At 48.5% G+C, this 20,440-nt stretch overlaps 1 long non-coding RNA gene across 4 annotated transcripts in view; it reads right to left on the bottom strand.

Moving 5' to 3' along the window:
* The window catches only part of LOC120639012, an 81,473-nt gene extending 61,103 nt beyond the window's left edge, over window positions 1-20,370 (bottom strand). For 2 of the 4 annotated variants that reach the window (XR_005661107.1, XR_005661111.1), the window contains exons 1-2: window positions 19,718-20,369; window positions 17,424-17,546 (exon numbers count right to left, since the gene is read on the bottom strand). This is a non-coding gene — a long non-coding RNA (uncharacterized LOC120639012). The other 2 variants (XR_005661109.1, XR_005661110.1) reach the window with 2 other exon arrangements.
* Between the last annotated feature and the right edge of the window lie 70 nt (window positions 20,371-20,440).

Raw genomic sequence — 20,440 nt, 5'->3', positions numbered from 1 at the left:
GTCAAAATCCCGCCCCCCCCCCCCCCCCCGAATCGATGGTGTCTATCGACCGCTTCCTGTGCAAAGCGCTGCACTAGGTGTCTGGGGACAATTCAATCCAGTAGAGATGGTAGACACGAGTCCCGCTCTTTAGGAGCTGACGGTCAAGTTGGGGAGACGGACGTTAAAATAAACTAGCTACCGTAAGCTCGCTGTAGGCAAGGGACGTACCGACCAACTCTGTTGTACTGTACCCGCCCAAGCATTTAGTTCAGTCCTCTGCGCGCACAGTAAGCAATCAGTAAAGATCACCGATGGAATAAGTGATCGATGAATACATGAGTGACGTGGCTCAGTGGAAAGAGCCCCGGCTTGGGAGTCAGAGGTCCTGGGTTCGAATCCCGGCTCTGCCACTTGGCAGCTGACTGTAGCCAAGTCACTTCCCTTCTCCGTGCCTCAGGTCCCTCATCTGGAAAAGGGGGATGAAGACTGTGAACCTCACGTGGGACAACCTGATCGCCCTGTATCTACCCCAGCGCTTAGAACGGTGCTCGGCACACAGTAAGCGCTAAACAAATACCGACATTATTATTAGTGCAGAGGATCAGGGATGGGACGTGTATCTAAGTGTTGAGGGAATTTAGATCCAAGTACACAAGAATGCAGAGAGGAGAGTAAATAATTAGGGAAATGAGGGGTGAGTCAGGGGCCCAGACCTCACGGAGGGAACTCATTTTAGTAAAAAGTCAACGGGGGCAACTGTCATCTCTCCTTTCTGACTAGAAGGGATTCCTCAAACCCAGAATGAAGGGCAACATCGAAGGCCTAGCTGAGATTACGGTACCTGAAGATAACTTCTGCTCAAGTCACAGGGTAATACCGTCTATTCCTCCCCCCCCCCAAGTTTTAATTGCATCTGTCTTCTCTTTCTGCTAAATGGCATACCTTTTTTAAAGGTAAAAGAACTTTCTACCTTTGATATCCTTGAAAGCTCAAACAATAGGTTGTATTTGTCGGTCTTTTTCAAGGAACCCAAAACAATTAAGGTGTGATCGTCACCTTAATCTTTATTACTTCGCTCGCTGATTGATGATTGACCAGTCTGCTGATGGAGAAAGATGTACCCATAAGGTCTGGGGATTTTCTCGGTTCGCAGGGAGACAGGAGGCACTTGGAATGAGTGAACCGGCCACTACCTCTTCCTTCTCCCAGTGTGGGAATCGGAGGACCTGGGTTTTAATTCTGACTTCACCGCTTGCCTGTTGTGTGGCCTCGGGCAAGTCACTTGAGTTTCTCTGTGCCTCATTTTCCTCATCTGTAAGACGGGGGATAAAAAAATCCGTTCTTCCAACTTAGACGGTGAGCCCCACGAGGGACGGGAACTGTGTCTGACCTGATTATCTCCTATCACTTATGACAATGCGCGGCACGTGGCGACCACTTGAAAAATACTAGTTATTTTAATCATCAGGTCAGTGCTGTAGACGCTGATGCTATTTAGCCTCAATGCCTTTAAAAATGGAAATGTATAATCCGACCACAAGCCGCTTACTACCTATGAACATGCAAACACGTGGAGTGGCGTTCCTCTGCGTTGTTAACCGAGAGACAACTCAAAAATCTACCGGCCCTATAGAGCGCACGTATATTAGCGTAGCAAGAAACTATTTTCAGGTGGCAACTATGCAGGAGGAAATGTTAGCCAATCAGCAGTCTTTTCAGCCACAAGTATAATAATAATAATAATGATGTTGGTATCTGTTAAGCGCTTACTATGTGCCGAGCACCGTTCTAAGCGCTGGGGTAGATACAGGGTAATCGGCTTGTCCCACATGAGGCTCGCAGTTAATCCTCATTTTACAGATGAGGTAACTGAGGCTCCGAGAAGTTAAGTGACTCGCCCGCAGTCACACAGCTGACAAGAAGCAGAGCCGGGATTCAAACCCATGACCTCTGACTCCAAAGCCCGGGCTCTCGAGTATGGACGGTAGCCTTTGAAATCATGGACTATATATGGCATATATTTATCTATCTATATCTAGCTGTACAGACCTATACGTACACACAAAAATATATATATCTGGACTTTGAACCCATCATTGGGTAGGGATTGTGTCTATCTGTTGCCAAACTGTACTTTCCGAGCATTCAGTAAACCGCTCCGCACGCAGAAAGCGCTCGATAAATACGACCGAATGAACACACACACACATATCAGACCGTAGTCGCTAGACTGTGAGCTCAACGGGGGCAGAGAACACGGCTACCAACTCGACCCACGTAAATGTACAGATCGACGCATCCCCCAACGTGTACTGTACTCTCCCAAGCGCGTCGTACAGTAGCCTGCACACAGGAAGTGCTCAATAGATACCACCGATGACGCCATCAGAAGATCATCGCAGTGAGATGGCCACCTCTAGGGACGTAGCTCCTAAACTTTAACAAGGGTAAAGAAGCCATCTGCCCTCTTCAGCGAGACTGGGAACGGACCATACAGCTTCCTGAGTGATAACATCCCGCCGAAAGCTAAACGACCCCAAAGGACGGCATGTGCGTTGACTGCGTTAAGGGAAAAATGGTCACTGTCAACAATCCTCCATGAATTTTCTGACAGGGATTTTCAGGGAGTATCCGTGCGTCGACACCCGTGACTTCTGACATTCGCCAGATGCCTCAAAAGCAAACGCAGCTCCGTGTAAAACATTTGTCGTCGAAGACATCATTTCTCAACCGAGCTGGAGGTTTACACCTTTGGCAGTCGATGGCGATCATCCGCAAGCAAACGAACAGAGCGACAACAGATGGCAATCTAACTCACGGAGAAATCGTCTTATGAAACGACTGCTTTGTGAACGTGAGTTCAGACTCCGGTACGTAATGATGGCGAGCATGACCGGAACGGTGACGAGAAGGACACCGAAAAATCCAATGAGGAGCGGTCTGAGCTGACCACGAGGCCCAGGCCTGCTTCCTGCAGGGCTCCGGATCACAGGAAGCCCCAGATCACCAGCACGGCCTTCCTCGCTCTCCCACTCACCCCTCTACCCCCGGAGGAGATGCTCCATCCCTATAAGAATGGATTAGACTGGGAGTCCGTCAATGGGCAGGGATTGTCTCTGGTGCCGAATTGTACATTCCAAGCATTTAGCAGAGTGTTCTGCACATAATAATAATAATAATGTCGGTATTTGTGAAGCGCTTACTACGTGCAGAGCACCGTTCTAAGCGCTGGGGGAGCTACGGGGTCATCAGGTGGTCCCACGTGAGGCTCACAGTTAATCCCCATTTGACAGACGAGGTCACTGAGGCACAGAGAAGTGAAGTGACTCGCCCACAGTCACACAGCTGACGGGTGGCGGAGCCGGGAGTCGAACTCGTGACCCCCGACTCCGAAGCCCGGGCTCTTTCCGTCGAGCCACGCTGCTTCCCAGCGGACTTCCGTCATGCGACCCCCCAGGCGAAGCCTTATTAAAAGCACATCGCCTCCAGGGGCCACAGTTCACTAAATGGCATCCTGAAGGCCCGAAAAGCTACTTCGCCTAAAAATGATGAGTCTAGACTTTCCCCGTAAGAGGAGTGTCTTGCAATTGGATAATGAACAACAGACTCGTTCCTCTGATGTTGTCGTGGATACCTTTCGGCTCCGCCCTCTGGAACACCCTTTTTGCCTTACCCACTCTCAGTGGAAAGAACCCGGGCTTGGGAGTCAGAGGTCATGGGTCCTAATCCCGGCTCCGCCGCTCTCCAGCTGTGTGACTTCGGGCAAGTCGCTTAACCTCTCCGTGCCTCGGTTACCCCCTCTGGAAAACGGAGAGGAAGACTGTGAGCCCCACGTGGGACGACCTGATTATCTTGTATCCCCTCCAGCGCTCAGAACGGTGCTCGGCACCTAGTAAGGGCTCAACAGATGCCAGCGTTTTTACGGTGAAGAACACTGCTCTTCACGGCAGTTGCGAAAATCGAGCTAAGAGAGCCATCCTAGTCCAACTAGATCGTAAGCTCCTTGAAGGCAGGCATCATGGCCACCGACTCTCTGTACTCAGCACAGAGCTCTGGAACACAGAAGCATTCGGTAAATGCCAATCAGTCGAACGACCGGTGATCAATTGGCCGACGCTCCGGTTGTCGGGGACAGGCCTCCTTTTCACACCATCCTTTCTCATTTCCCTTGAGCATCATCTGAAAATCACGACGACGCTCACGCTGCTTTGAGGTTCTTCAGCTACGACACAGACATAGGATAACGATAGAGGGGTTTTTTTTTCCCCCCTTCCCATTGTTTCACGCTCTGGAAACTCCGCTTTAAAGAAGCTGCACGAAATAAAGATGATCTTAAATCGCTGTTAACTTAAAAGTGGGGAAAAAAAAGGAAATTAAAGTTCACATGATTAACTGTCATAAGCACAGTTCATACTCTGAGAGGTGCCAAAGCTCAACTTGAAAGCTTCTAAGCATTTCAAGCTGTGCGAGCATGCGTTTCTTCACATAGGCAGGGGTGATTATCATGATCACAGGCAAACCTTAGTTAAACGGAGGATGGACAATTTTTCTAAATCGTTACGTGGCAATTACTGGTTATTGAAGTGAATGGTTTTGAATGTTTATTGGTTTTCTGAAACAGATTATATCTATCCGGAGTAGGTGGGGCTAAATTCAGACGTGATATATGTTTAGATCTCTGAAGATAGAGCCTGATTCCGCCTTCCAAAGCACCTCAGGCAGAAGGGAGTTCACGCCAAGCAACTCGTGAAAAATCCCGGTCGCATTTATGCCTTTATGCGGTGTCACCTCGGGGGTCGGACGGACCAGCAAATGTTTACTCTGTGGGCCGACGAAACTTTCGCACTTACTGGGCCTAGCTGTTCCATTTCAGAGAAATACTGTATTTTCCTAGACTGACGTCGATTCCTTTGAGCTCATTTCTGTCTTCCATTAAGGATGAGAGTTGTAAGTTATTGTGAAAGCGGAACTGCCCTCAACCTGAGTCCACAGGAGGTTTACTCGTGTCCAGTTGGTTGCTCGGCGAAAACCAAAAACCAGTGACCGACCGAATCCCTGTCCACGCCTTCGCCATCCGACTTCCCAACCTCGTTTTCAGGCGCAGCGCACCGGGCCTCGGCCATCCGGGCCTTAGCCGCCGGCGACACGCTTCGCAACGCGGCTTGATTTTCGGTTCAACTGCCCGCTTGGGCCGGTGAAGGGCAGGAGGCCCGCCGGTTAAACGCTTCCTCGCTTCTTCTGGCAAAGGCTTCTTGATCCTCCTTTGAATCCACGGGATCGACAGCTAACGCTACTCGACGGACGGCTTCGATCTACGCCACGCTCCAAAACTGAATGAGGTCCAGAGCCGCACAGGGCTAGCAGGGAGCCGAAGAAACTGGCGTGCAATTCATCCGGGCCGAGGTCTTCCCTTGTTCGGCTGAATCCCGGCGGCCTTGGAGGATGAGGATGGGGGTGGGGAGGAGTCCCCAAGCAGCGTGGCTCAGCGGAAAGGGCCCGGGCTTCGGAGCCAGAGGTCACGGGTTCGACTCCCGGCTCTGCCGCTCGTCAGCTGTGGGACTGCGGGCGAGTCACTTCACTTCGCTGGGCCTCAGTTACCTCATCTGTAAAACGGGGATTGACCGTGAGCCTCACGTGGGACGACCCGATGACCCTGTATCTCCCCCGGCGCTTCGAACGGTGCTCTGCACATAGTAAGCGCTTAACGGATACCGACATTATTATTATTACCTGCGCCCAGTGCACGCCCCAGATTTCAAGCCCTCCACAGACTCTCTGCCTCTCTGGATGTTACTCGGTCATCAAGGAGAGGACGGCCACTGTTGATCGAAGCACATCTATGGGCGGTTTTGCCTGTTCGGAGACCAGTTAAGAAGCAGGCGCAGGAGGAAGCTCAGAGCAAGAAAGAGCCCGGGCCCGGGCGTCAGAGGACCTGAGTTCTAACCCCGCTTCTGCCGCTTGCCTGCCGGGCAATCTTGAGCCAGTCACTTACCTTCTCTTTGCCTCAGTTCCCTCATCTATAAAAATATTCTCCCTCCAATTTACACTGTGAGTCCCACGTGGGACCTGACGGTCTTATATCTAGCCAGAGCTTAGAACGGTGCTCGGCACCTAGTAAGCACTTAATAAATTCCACAGTCATTTCATATCCCGTAGAGCCTTCCGGTGGCCACCAACCCAGACGAACGGACTGATCAGAAGTCAGTCTAAAACGGGACGAATAAATTAGTGATAACAATGACTGTGGTACTCGCTAAGCGCTCGCTTCGTGCTGCGCACTTCGCTAAGCACGGGAGAGATGCAGGGTAACCAGATCGGGCACAGCCCTGTCCCACAGAGGGCTCACGGTCCAAGGGGAAGAGGTATTCGATCCCCAGTTTATAATGAGGACACTGAGGCACGGAGAAGTTAAGTGGCTCGACCAAGGACCCACAGGAGACACGTGGTCGAGCTGGGATTAGAACTCGGGTCTCCTGCGCTCAATCTAGTAGGCCCTGAGCGTCCATCATTTGGAACGTTGAGACCGAAAGCCACGTATGATTCCTCATAATAAAGCCGAAGATCCGATCGGATCATCTCCCCCCTCCTGAGTCATGAATTTCCCACTGTAGAGAAACCACGAGACCGTATAGACAGAAGCAAATTGGTGAAAAAGGATCTTTCTTCCCATGTAATGCACAAAAGATATTATACCAAACCCGGCTAAACTGTCTGACCTCGTGAAGTCTCTATGCCCCAGGCCAACTCGAACAGTGTGTTGGAGCGGCAGGGGTGATTAAGATGGCTGCGGCCATTACGTCACATATCGGGGTTCACGCCCTGACGCGACCTCGGCCAGGCGTTCTCTCACCCTCTCCTCCTCTTCCCGACGCTGTCCTGCGGCCCTTCCGGGTGCTTTTCCGTCATTCGGTTGAGCGACCCTGGATCGAGTGTCGTCACCGAGCAGCCGTTTCCACGGGAATGTTCTCGTACCTGCTCCTGACATTTCTACCCCCCACCCGAAGAGCAAATTGCCTCCTATGCTTTGCCTTCTGCACTAATGAAAAGGCAGCGCAATAAATTCTTAAGAGCAGAGGTCTCCCTTTAAGGCCTGGCTCAATAATCTGCCTCGCCCTTCCGCTTTCATATCTGGGTTTCCCTTCCATCTATCCCCAACCAGCAGGCCGCCGTCTGTGAAACGAGGATGAAATGCCCGTTCTCCCTTCCCCTTAGTCCGTGATCCCCCTGGGGGACGGGGACTGTGTCCGAAGTGCTCAGGTTCTATCTACCCCAGCGCTCAGTACAGTGTTTGGCAGGTAGTGAGTGCTTAATAAATACGGCGGTTATTATCGATTCCTAAATTCGCCTTACTTTGAGATCTTTTTCTTTGTTCCTCGACTATCTTCTTTCCCTTCTTAATGAAAAAAAAAAAAATGATGCCTTGCAGTTCAGGATTCTGTAAGATCAGAAGAGGTCCAGAGGGTAAGAAATCGTTCGCCTGATTACCGCTCTGAGGAGGGGAAGGAGTTTTGTGACCTTGCAAGGCCCTCTGTGGGAGGTCCTGGGGTCCTCTTTTGGGGTTGGGGGCATCTGGTTGGATTTCTTAGAGAAGCAGCGGGGCTCAGTGGCAAGAGCCCGGGCTTGGGAGTCGGAGGTCATGGGTTCGAATCCCGGCCCCGCCGCTTGGCAGCTGTGTGACTGTGGGCGGGTCCCTTCGCTTCTCTGCGCCTCAGCGACCTCATCTGTAAAATGGGGATGAAGACTGCGAGCCTCACGTGGGACAACCCGAGTACCCTGTACCTATCCCAGCGCTTAGAACAGTGCTCTGCACAGAGTAAGCGCTTCACAAATACCAACGTTATTATTATTATTTCTTCTAGGGCTTTAGAGTGTCATGGGTGACCTATAAGGAAAACTCAAGGAGTAGAAGGATTCAATTTGGAGAAAACAGAGAGCACTAAGACACCACGCAGGGAGTTTACCACTAGAGGAAAATACATGTAAGGGAATAGATTAGATTCGGCGCTTAGAACAGTGCTTGGCACCCAGTAGGCGCTTAGCAAATACCATCGTTATTATTCTTAGATCTTCCAGGGAAAGCTCAGAATAGGAAAGGACTAACAAAGGGGCACACTTCGAAGGAAACAGAGAGGCGTACCTGATTAGACGTCTGGGGACTTCTGAGAAGCCAAACTTCAGGATAATGAAAAATATTTAAGAAACCGTAGGAGCTTCTGCAATTTACAATTTCCCCAGTTGAAATGAACCAGGAAGAGGGACAAGGCAGGTCAGTGTGGTGAAGCAGGGAATGAGGTATAAAGAATTTAACCTGCAGAAAGGCTTTTACGAAAATGTAAACAAATCTGGTGAGCAGGCTTTAGAGGTGCCACATGTAAAAATAAGCAGAAGCGACATACAGGATCTCAATCCTAGGAGTGAACTGAGAGATTAAATGCCAAACCGCACAGAGTATTTCAGTTAGCAGTAATGGAAAGAGAAAAGCTGGCCTCAACAAAACATCGGGAAACGTTAAAGATGGGGGAAAGGAACCGAAATTCATCACAGGGATTGATGAGCGGTCCCTCTTCGAGGGGAGGATTGAACGGCGTGGAGCTGCCGGACGCGGACAGATCATTTCCCGGAATAGTTGGAGAGATGCTGGGAAGTAAGACGGTAGACACTGAAATCACTGAGGAAAGATGGCCTCTTTTTAAAGTTAAATACGCACTAGATCGCGAAAATATACCGTGATTTATTATTAAGTTTACAACATTCTCTTCCTCCATTCCAAAGCCTCTTGCAATAATAGGATCAAATAAAAGGGTCAATAAAACAACCCCTTAAAACAATAAAGCAAACATATTCCACATGTTTTAAGGGGAATGAGGAAAAAATTAGTTAAGATTTCGATTTGTTTCATTCGCTAATGCCAGGTTTGATTACTGAAACTCAAAACATATACTTTTTCCAAGAAAAAAAAGGCTGTAGAACTGGGAATCTAAGAGATGCATTCAAAAATCATCAGCTGGAAGCCAGCATGATTAATACCGGTTAGAAGGAATTCAGGAACAGGAATCGTACCGTATTTTTAATGCAATTTTGAAACGATTCAGTGATTACGTTTCCACTGTTTTTTCTCAGGAAACCATCCGTAGTCTATTCCCTTTCAGGATTCGGATGAAGAGCTCCTTAATTGAGACCGTCTCTGTAATGACTCTGCTGTTCAGTCCGGTTGTAACTTTCTAAGCAGAGTCTCTGCCCTAGAAGGCCCGGTCCTGAAACGTAACTTTCTGTTCCTAGGGGGGCCTATTAATAATCGGAGGTGTTCAGAGGTGAGCGTATGAGGAGGGAAGCCCAGGAGGAAAAGCACTGCTCTGGGAATTAGGGGCCCTGGGTTCTCGTCCCGATTCTCCCCGTTGCTGGCTTATATGCTCGACGCTCGACGTGCCCCAGCTGGCAAAGATGGTTGGCCAGGCTGTAGGAATGCGACCGGCACCGTTCAAACCTCTGGAATTATCATCAATCCTTTCACTTGAGTTCTTGTTCTCGAAACCTCGTGATCGAGGCTCAGCTCGACTCTCCTTCCTCACGGGAGACTCCGGCACGCTACGTGGGAGTAGGGAGTGAGGAGGGCAGGGAAGTCGGGAGGTTTGCGAATAAGGGCGAGATTTTTCCAAGACAGAAAGAAACCACGTTCCTCCCACGCTTGGCCTACTAACTGTACTTCGCTCCAACGTCCGGTCCAAACTACACGTACACGAGGGCCGAGGATGGACAGAAATAAATCCGTACGAGCAAGAGGCAGCAAGGCCGGTTCTCACGACGCACCAAAACTGTGCACTAAGGATCTGGCTGAAATAACCAGTCCAGTTCGTATTCCATAGCACAAGAGAGCCAACTGATAAAAATGGTTCCACAAGGACAGATGTAAACCTCTCATTATCGATCCTCATAAACAGCCAAACTGTGTTTGCTTCAAAGTGGCTTTTCCTGAGATAGATGAGATGAAAAGGAAAATGATCTCACTGCACTAATTCAGCTCAATTACCTTGATGTCATGAGGAGATTAACAGCATGATCACTATCTCCAGACAGGTATTGTTAGAAGGACATAATTCGACAGAACGGTTAGCGTTTTAAAATAATTTAACATACGGAACCGACCTGATGGAACAGATCCCTCTGCAGGCCCATCAAATCTCAGCTGCTTCTGACACACGAATGACACTTCAAAAACACCGCTATTCTATCGAACATTAATCCCAGTTGAAAATTGCACAACTTCTTTTCCGGCCTCCATATCTAAACCGTGGAGACCGTCCTCCTTGATTCTGAGTGGGATGCGGTGGAGGGGGATTATTATAATTACGATAAATCACAACGATGAATACAATTAGTATTAATAAGAGTGTCGATGATGATACTGCTTGTACTGTAATCGTAATGGTTAAGCGCTTCCCGCGGGCCAAAAGCCGAACTAAACGCTGGGGTGGACGCGAGATAATCGGGACGGACATACCTCCCGTCCACAGGGGGCTCACAGTCTGAAGGGGAGGGAGAACGGATATTTTATCCCCATTTTACAAATGAGGAAACTGAGGCACCGAGAAGCTAAGTGATTCGCACATGGTAACCCAGCAGACCGATGGCAAAGCTGGGAATAGAGCCAGGTCCTCTGATGTCCAGGTCCATGCTCTTCCCATTAGGTCACGCGTGCTTAGTTCCCACCTGTGTACTCTTTCCCAGCGCTTAAAATTCCTTTTCCCTCAGTTTCCCATGGTTTTCATTTTGGAATGATTCGAACAGCACACTAGAGTAGTTTATCTCCAGGATTTATATAAACACAGGAATACTAAGGGGTATGTGGAATAGGGAGGCAGTGGGTTTATAAAATCTAATGTGAATTCACTGAGCACTAGATGGTTTTAATGTGGACACTTCCCTGTGGTATTAAAGAGAAAGATCAAAGAGCTGGGGGCCCAAAAGTGCATATCCATAATAATAATGTTGGTATTTGTTAAGCGCTTACTATGTGCAGAGCACTGTTCTAAGCGCTGGGGTAGACACAGGGGAATCAGGTTGTCCCAGGTGGGGCTCACAGTCTTCATCCCCATTTTACAGATGAGGTAACTGAGGCGCAGAGCAGTGAAGTGACTCGCCCACAGTCACACAGCTGACAAGTGGCAGAGCGGGGATTCGAACTCCTGACCTCTGACTCCAAAGCCCGCGCTTTTTCCACCGAGCCACGCTGCTTCTCTGAGTCACTCATTCAATTTACTCAATTCAATTTTTCATTCAATTGTATTTACCGAACGCTTACTTTGTGCAAAGCAGCACGTTAAGAGCTTCGGAGAGTGCAACATAACAATAGACAGACACATTCCCCGCCCAGAACGAGCTTATTAAAACTAAATGAGTCAGATCCAGTTTCCTTTGCCCCAAATCGGTACAATCAGCAAAATCGAAAACAGAGAGAAAAGGTTAGAAACAGGCCTCAGGTTATAAAAACGTATTAAATTAAGGTCAACCTGATTTCTCCCGCCCCGCAAGCCAGGGGAGAATGGTGGGGAGAAGGACTGCCCTTGGTGGCGGTGTTCCCGGCCAGAGAATGTCCTTTCCTTGGCATGAGGGTTGGAGGCCAAGCCACAGGGTCCAGGAGAAGCCCGCAGGGAGGGGGCCGTTCACTCAGTCGATCCATCGATCGATGGTATTTATCGAGCGTGCGGGATCCTGCCCTGAGCTCTCGGGAGAGTACGCGAGCGGACACATTCCCTGCCCATAACGAGCTTACGGGCCGGTACCGATTCCGGGCCGGGAACGCGTCTACCAACTCCCGTGCGCTTCGTACGGTGCTCTGCAGAACGCCGATCGACTGACTGCCACTTTCATCTCCAAAGGGAGCGTTCCTAGGCTGCTTCACAAAGGATCAGTCGTCCGCAGGCTGGCATCGTGGAGGCTGCCGAGGGGAAGGGAGGGATACTTCCTTTTGGTAAGCGGCCAAAACCGGGTTCTAGAATTTTAAAAGGTGAGATTCCCCAAATACCACCGGATTCAAAGGATGAGGAGCGGGGAATGCGTCCGGTGTCTTGTTATACCGTATTCTCCCAAGTGCTCAGTACAGTGCTCCGCGCACAGTTCAGTGCTCAATAAATAGGATCGCCTGACTGACGAGAAACTGGGTGCCCGTTTTACTTAGGCTGTGAGCCCCGTGCAGACGGGGACTGTGTTAAATCTTGTTTCTACCCCAGTCTTGGCACAAAGTCAAGACTTGAATACTGTCCGTATCAACGTCGTCATGATTTTTAACCATCATCGTCATCAGTTGCTGCACATGCCTTCTACAGAAATCTTCTTTCAGTTTGGAGCGTCGTCCTAAACCTGGAGAAAGGAATCTTTCAATCCCGGTCATTGGATAATAGCCATATCCTGGAAAGTCTGTTATCTAAATGTCAATAATCTAAAGAAGTCAAGAGAATCGCCCCCATAAAAGTTCGGCTACCCCAACGAAATCGGAGACACCTGCGCGAGATAGTCAAATCCGATTTGGCTCAGCTCTCTGAATTTTCAATGGCCCACATTCGTTAGGATAATTGGTTTTCTTCACACGTGCATTAAACCCACCCCTAACGGCACATTCATCAGTGCTATAGTTGATATGCATTTCGATTTAGCAATTAGCTACTGTCACTCATTAATTTCCGAACACCACTCTAATTCTGTGTGAACCTCAGCACACCCCTGGCATGGGTTTAAACAACCGAGAAGCCATTCCGGTCTGTCAGAGGGACATCTCGTTGTGTTGAGTTCAGCAAAATGTCCTAAACTGTTTTTGAAGCATTTTTGAGTTGTTGAAACCCTAAGTGTGTTTTGTCCAACATATTTTCCTTTAATTCCCCTAATACACCCATGTGGATTTGAAGAGAAATGCAAACCATATGTTTCTGATTCATTTGCAATTAACTCATCAGTATGTTGTTTTGTACAAATTATTTGATGTCCAAGAAGCCTCATGAGCATTCTTCCTGGGGCCTTATTTTTAACCAGTAAACTACTTTGGGACCCTTCCGCCCATGAACCAAGAAGGTTTTGAGATCAGTTCTAAACCAACAGCTGATACTCTCTTCTCTTGACAAAGCACGGTGCCTTTGATAAACATCTAGCTCGAGTTCTTGCAGCTGGTAGGAATTATTCCGAGCGGGTCTTATTTCTTGTCACTTATTTTAGAGGAACTATCATCCTCCGATGATGTAAAACTACTTGAGAAAATCAGGCTCAGAGCTTATACATTTGTCCGAGTCTGAAAAAATTCTGCTGTTTCCACGAATGCCTGGATTGTAAAAAGGCAGAAAATAACCTCTTTTCAGGTATCTTGAACCGAATAAAACAACAATACTATAAACCTATCACGACTTCCACTCCGCTCCTTTGTTTTTAAGAAAACGAGACTCTGTTTAGTTCTCCCTGCAGTGGGAGACGTATCGGGTGTCCCTTTTAATGACTGTATTCATCAAGTTAATTATCCCCTGATTTTTCCAGGTCAATTTGCTCATCTCAAAGTTCAGGACACGTCTATTCCCCTTCCACCCACTTGGGAAAATACATTATACACTTATGCAATTGAACATTTCAGGAAAGATGCATAATCCTGATGTTCTGGATGCTGGCTACTTTCTCTGCCATTAGGCCATCCTCCTCTGAGGCTTGCTTGTTCTCATTAAAATGGCTGACTATCTCTTTTTTTTACGAAATTAGCAACCACACCTTCTGTTCCTCCTCCTCCCTCATTGGCACTTTTCCCGTATCTGTCAACTCCAAGTTTCCAAGCTGTGGTCTGTAGTTCTAAAGACCTTAAAAACTTTGCAAAACATTGAAGATAATCTGTTTCTTCGACACACGCTACCTATATTTCTTCCCTCCCCCCCCCACCCCCGTCCCTGTTCTGATGTCTGATGACTTGCCTAAAAACAAAACCTAAATTTTTAATCCTCTTCTCCTGATAGCTCTTCCTCATTAGAAATCAAAGGCCTCTGATTTCTGGATATGATATTTGGTTGCTATAGAGATGTCTTCAAAACAGAGGATTAGGGCTTTGGAGAAAGAACAATCCGCAGAAAATGGTTAATCCCTAAGGGAGGGAAATTTTAAAAAATCTACGAAATCTCTAAGAAAAAAGTATGCAAGGATAAACAGATACTGGTGAAATTTAGGAGAAGTTTACTCAGGGAGAGAAAGGATGGAGGAAGGTAATAATAATAAGGAATGTATAATAATAACAGTAGTGTTTGTTAAGCACTTGAGAGTAAAACACTGTACTGAGTAATAATAATAATTATGGTATTTGCTAAGCGCTTACTACGTGCTGAGCACTACTGAAGCAGAGACGAGTTCATCTGGGTGGACAGAGTCCCTGTCCAAATGAGGCTCTCACAGTCTAAGCAGGAGGGGGACCGGGGGTTAAATCCCCATTTAACCGATGAGGAAACGGAGGCACAGAGTAGATGAGTGACTTGCTCAAGATCACACAGCAGGCATGTGGTAGAGTTGGGATCAGAACCCAGGTCTCCTGCCTCCCAGGCCCAGGCTCTTTCTACTAGGTCACATATATCTTACCCATTTCACGTGGGCCGTTTTTACCCTAAAATTAAGATGCTCCAGCCAGACCTTCCAAGAGTATTTTGGCTGAGTTGACCCGATATACGGACTCATAAAGTCGAGCCTGGTTCAGTGGCGGGGACGCCGTTTAGTGAGCACCGCTTGAGCGCACTGCTTTTTGCCTTTACTAATTCTCAGATACCCCTCTACGACAACTTACTCTCTCCTTTTCCCCGCCCCATGGTAGAGCGGGCGAATCAGGCTTCCTGAAGCAGGAAACTGGCGAATAAACTCCAGCTCCCTGTGGGTGATGAAGAGTGAATTACAGAGATTCGTGTCTCAAATACTCCTCCAGCTTCTACTTCTATTAGGAAGAATTCAAGGCTTTGATCATCCTAATGCCAAACAATGAGCCTGCCTATTTAAAAAAAAAAAAGAACGCTAGGGATCCGGGACGATGCCTAATGAAAACCAATTGTTGCTATACGATTTGGGGGCAGCTGTACCTAGAATAACAGCTGGCAAACTTCTGTGACACACCCTCCCTGGACTCTTTGAACGTCATTCTCTTCTCAGCGAGAGAGACGGAGTTTTGAGTTCTCTGATCTTTAAAAAGGCAGGGACAGAATAGAACAGTCCACGTCGTTTTGATTTCTGGGAAAGTCTTCAAACAAACGATCGAGCGATCACTTTCCATCCATTCGGATATCAGGTGCCACACAATAGGAGGGATCGGCTATAAGATTTTGTGAAGTGCGCATCAGGCCAGCTAAAGGTCACATTTAATTATTTCATCAGGTTTTTTTAATCCTGTTAGGCTTACATTCCTATCTGTTATATCCTTGTTCTTCCTCCTGCTCCCATATAAACACTTATGTCTGCCTTCCACTCCCATTAGACTGCAAACCTCTTGAAGACAGATTCTGTGCCTTTCGCTTCGGGTGAACTCTCCCCAACACCTAGTGATGTGCTCTGCACCCAGACTCTCGATAAATACCTCAATAAATACGTACTTCTTGATGAACTGATTGATGTAAAAGACGAACAGTGCAAATGTAGGATGACAACTACAAAAAACAAGGAACGAATGCCGAATCTGACCGAGAAGCTGAATACGTCAGCAACGGAACGCCATTTTAAAACTCCAGACGTGGGTCAGGAACGTAACGACGGGACTATGGGATGCGGTAGTCAAGAAATAATCCATCTAGTACACTTTGCAAGGTCAGACCCCTATTAGAACAGCATGTCCGGTTTCGGTGCCCACACTTAAAGGTTACAGGAGTCTGGAAAAGAGTAACAAAACTAGCTAAATTTTAGAAAAATATATTTTGATTAAAGGTTAGCGGAGGGACACTCATTAGACTTCCAAAGAGAAGCCTAAAGGGTGCCTTGATGTTTTTCTTCAAATGACTTTTGTATTTTCACCGGGAGGAACCTGACCGCTTATTCTTCGTATCTACTGAGGGCTGAAAAAAATCAATCAAGGGTATTTATTGAGCACTTACTGAACTACCTGTGAACCGAGGGAAATGTGCTTAAATCTGTCGCAGAGATTTCGGTTACGTGAAATGAAGAACTGGGAGAAGACACTAGAATGAGTTCCCAAGAGTAATTGGGAACTCTGCTTACTCCATTGTATTAGACTCTCCCAAGTGCTCCGTACAGTACTCTGCACCTACTGGATGCTCGAAAAATATCACTGATCGACTGTGGAGTCACTCTCTCGGAGTTCATTAAGAAAAGAATAGAGATTGTAAGCTCCTCGAGAGCAGGGATCACGTCGAATAATCCCACGGTGCCCTCCCAAGCGCTGAGTATGTTTAGTGACCGACTGACATCCTGCTGTACTACAGGTTGAGTTATTCTCCTGCTTGGGGGCTGGGGAATGGACTGGATCATCTTACAATCTGGGATTCAACGACTCCAGTAGTGTCACTGAAGGCAGGGAGCACGCCTACCGACTCTGACATATCGCATTCTCCCACGCACTTAAGTAGCAACGCCCTATCGGGGCAGAAGAGTTTGCGAAAGCCCGCGAAGCTTAGATCTGTGCCACCGAGAGAGACTCTCTCTTCAGGGTTACCCAAAATGGCAGGGTCTAAGCCGAAGCATCGGGCAAAGTTGATTCACCTGGGCTGGGAAGCAGCGGCGTAGGAAAGAGTCAAAGGCGGACGCTCGAGCGACCAAAATGTCGGTCGGAGAAATCGGCAGAGATTTAAGTTTTTACTGCGCGGAAGAAGGCGATGGTAAACCACTTCCATACATCTTAGCCAAGAAAACTCGATGGATTCACGTACCACAACGACTACAGAAGGCAAAGACAGGACGTTCTGGAGAACGTTTCCGCAGAGTCGCTACGGATCAGAAATGACTCGCCGGCATCTGATGATGACGAAGTGCTTAACGCAGTGTTCCGCCCGCGATAAGTGCTCAGTAAATACAACCGATCGACTGATTAGGTAGCGAACGGCTACGTTTCACCTGTGGTTACTGCCACTCAGCCACACGTCCACACGCTCACCAAAATTTGATTTCTTCAAAAAGGAATGGCGCCAAGGAGCAGGAACGAGAAAGAACTGAAAGGACAATCCCGCCACGTCAGGTTCCCGAGAAGCCTCAACCCCCGCTCCCGGCTTTTGACCACGGTAACCACGACAGCTGAGAAGGCAGCGTGGGTAGCCGTCTCTATCCTTACCCACCCTTCTCCCTGCTGCTCCGCCACCTGTGGGTCTTCTCTGACGTCTCGCCTCCGCTGAGAGCCCAGCAGAATTGACGATTAAGTCTAGGATCAGTGAGTACTTACAGAAATACAGCCCGACGGGGAGAGACGACGTGGTTTTTGAAAAAGGAAATCACGCCTCACTAACCTCCTGATGTCCTCTGACGGGTTCAGCGAGGATGCGCAGAGAAGGGAGACAGCGAGCTTAATGTGTTTTGATTCGACAGGGTTCCACGTGAATGGGTTTTTGAAAAACGGAAAAATGGTGGGCCTGGAGGGAAGAGATACGATGAAAAACTTAGAATTCTTCCAAAGGGAAAGCTGTAGATAGAAAGAAGAGGAGATTGGAGTTTACAAATCATCCAGGTGGCAGGGCCAACTTGGAAGTGCTCACGGAATTCCACAGACTAGTATCGGAGGTCCAACCACTGAAATCTGCGGGTGGAAGTTTCCAAACAAACAAAAAGAAACTCTTCTTCACCCACCGGGTGGCAAGCAGATGGAATTTGTTTCCACGGGAAGTCGTGTAGGCAGAAAATAGCAGTAGATTCGAGAGGGGCTCGGACACATTTATGGACAAGCAGCCCGTAAGTGTCTAAGCGAGAGATAGTCAGGGTCATCAGACCGAACGCATCGAAACACTTGGATGTAAGTCAAGAAGGGTAACGATGACACAGTTCCCTCGAGCATCTTATCGTCACTCTCTGAGACAGAATATCGGACGGGACAAACTATCGGTTCAATCCAGTAATGGCATTCCTCGCAGTCACATATTCGAAGTAGCAAAGCACCAGCACTAATGAGGCCGTGGGAGCCGCCGGCTTTAATCAGTGAATCTTTTCTCAAGCTAGGTGAGGGCTCAGCTCAAGGAAAGGCTATGGGAGACGGGCTGAGAGAAGTTTTTCCTGCTCCTCTCTCCCTATCAGGGTGTGTTGTTGGTGCTGTCCTGGAAGGACCTGGAACGGACAGAAAAAGATCTATTCATGAGTCAGATTCTCCTTCCTCCCCCGGCAGGCTCCAAGGTAAGCGGAGTGGACGTTCCAGTACACATTTAAGGGAAGAATTGCTATTTTCTATCTCTCTGGGCAAGAGTAGAACTGTCCTTCGTGAGAACTTCTATTTCTTGGGTTTTTTCCCCTAAAAACTCTTGGGCCTATATGCCATAAGCCTTACTCCGGCATCCTCTATCCACAGGAGAAATTACCCTCACATATTTTTGATGCTCAAGGGAAGCCCAGCTACTTTTCAGTACCGAGGGCTGTCAATAACGGCCCGGGGCGGTGGGCGAAGGGAAAGTGGCAGGTGTCGTGAGTATGTTTAGGCAGATTCGATCCATCAGATAATCAAAGGTGTTTACTGAGTGGTCCCCGTGTGCCAAAGACTGTACTAAGCACTTGCGGGCGTACGACCCAACACGACCGAGTTGGTAGCCACGTTCTCTGCCCACTAGAAGGGGAGATGTATTTTAGAGGTAGGGCGGGGGGACCGTTTGGCATTTAGGAAAGACAAATGTGGTCCAGGGACAAATATATGCGGAGACCCAAGGTGGAGATGAATCTAATAACAATAATGGTACTCGTTAAGCACTACGTGCAAAGCACCGTTCCAAGTGCTGGGGTAGATACAAGTTAATCAGGTTGGGCGGAGTCCCAGGTCCCACCTAGGGCTCACTCTCTTAATCCCCATTTTCCAGATGAGGTAACTGAGACCCAGAGATGTTAAGTGACTTGCCCAAGGCAACCCAACAGACACGCGGCGGAGCCGGGATTAGAACCCAGGTCCCCCTGACTCCCAGGCCTGTGCTCTATCCACAGAGTCACGGTAGTGCTCGATAAATAGAGCAGCAGCGTGGCTCAGTGGAAAGAGCCCGGGCTGGGGATTCAGAGGTCACGGGTTCAAATTCCGGCTCTGCCACTCGTCAGCTGTGTGACCGTGGGCAAGTCACTTCACTTCTCGGTGCTTCAGTTCCCTCATCTGTAAAATGGGGATTAACTGTGAGCCACACGTGGGACGACCTGATTACCCGGTATCTCCCCCAGCGCTTAGAACAGTCCTCTGCACATAGTAACGGCTTAACAAATACCAACATTATTATTCTTATTATATATCACTGATTGACTGGAATTGCCTGCCGCTAAAGGATGCTTGGTATCTGAAGGCACACTGAGATGGTGGTGGGGGTTATTTTTTGGGGGGGGCGGGGGGGAGCAATAAAATTGCTGGTAGGGATCCCAGGAGCAGGTTGCATGGCACCTAAGGAATGCAGAAGAGATGGTTAGAGTTTCAGGATCTGGTTCAGAGAATCCTACCCGAGTCCAGATTTGCTCGGAGATTTAGGACAGGTGCGGATACGGGGGGGAATGGTTCCATAGTCCAAGTGGAGCAGGATCGTGGGAGGGTGCATCTTTGGCTCCTTGACGTGGGCAGACAGACCAGTCTCACCTCATCAATCCTCAAACGAATCGAGTCACGTTTGCCTTTGCGTGTGCCGTCGCTCCATTTCCTCTGGATTCGTTTCTCTGCCCGCTCGGCACCTCTCTGTCTGCGGGTGACACGTCACACGGATTGCAAACGACGTTCCCTAAAACTACATCCGTTTCCGCCGGTCGGTTTCGGACTCGGCCCGTAGAGACTATCAACCTCCCGGGAACTACTGGGGGTCAAGAGCGTCAGGACACACCTTGATCGTTCACCGGTTAAAAAAAATCTATCACACACAGCAACAGCCCAGTTCCCAGGTAGGAAGGCTAACATACTTTGGAAATAAATAGACTCTAAGCGTGCACGTCGCAAGGGAAAATACGCGGCGGAAAATAGGCTAGGAATCTTTGGCACATCAGTATCTCTGGGCGGTCCAGGGTGCCTTTTTCAATGCGATGTAAATGATTCACTATCAGACGCGTTCAAAGTCCCTCACCAGAGTCCGTCTGACCCGAGTGACGGCAAAATAAATACGGAGGGTGGTCTGGTCAGGGCAACCGTCCGAGTCCGATCACGTTACATTTTCACAGCGTCGACATTCGAAAACACTATAGCCGTGGCGTCAACAAGAGCGAACGGGAACATCTCCGAAGCAGATGGCAAATCGCACGTTATCGAGCCACGGGGTGCTGGAAGCCAATTCCTGGGGTGAAGCGGCAACTGCCCAGAATAGATGAAGGGACA

Source organism: Ornithorhynchus anatinus, chromosome 19, assembly GCF_004115215.2.
Source record: "Ornithorhynchus anatinus isolate Pmale09 chromosome 19, mOrnAna1.pri.v4, whole genome shotgun sequence".
NCBI classification, from domain to species: Eukaryota; Metazoa; Chordata; class Mammalia; order Monotremata; family Ornithorhynchidae; genus Ornithorhynchus; species Ornithorhynchus anatinus.
Note: the sequence above shows the minus strand (reverse complement) of the source record. Positions and strands in the feature narration are given on the sequence as shown.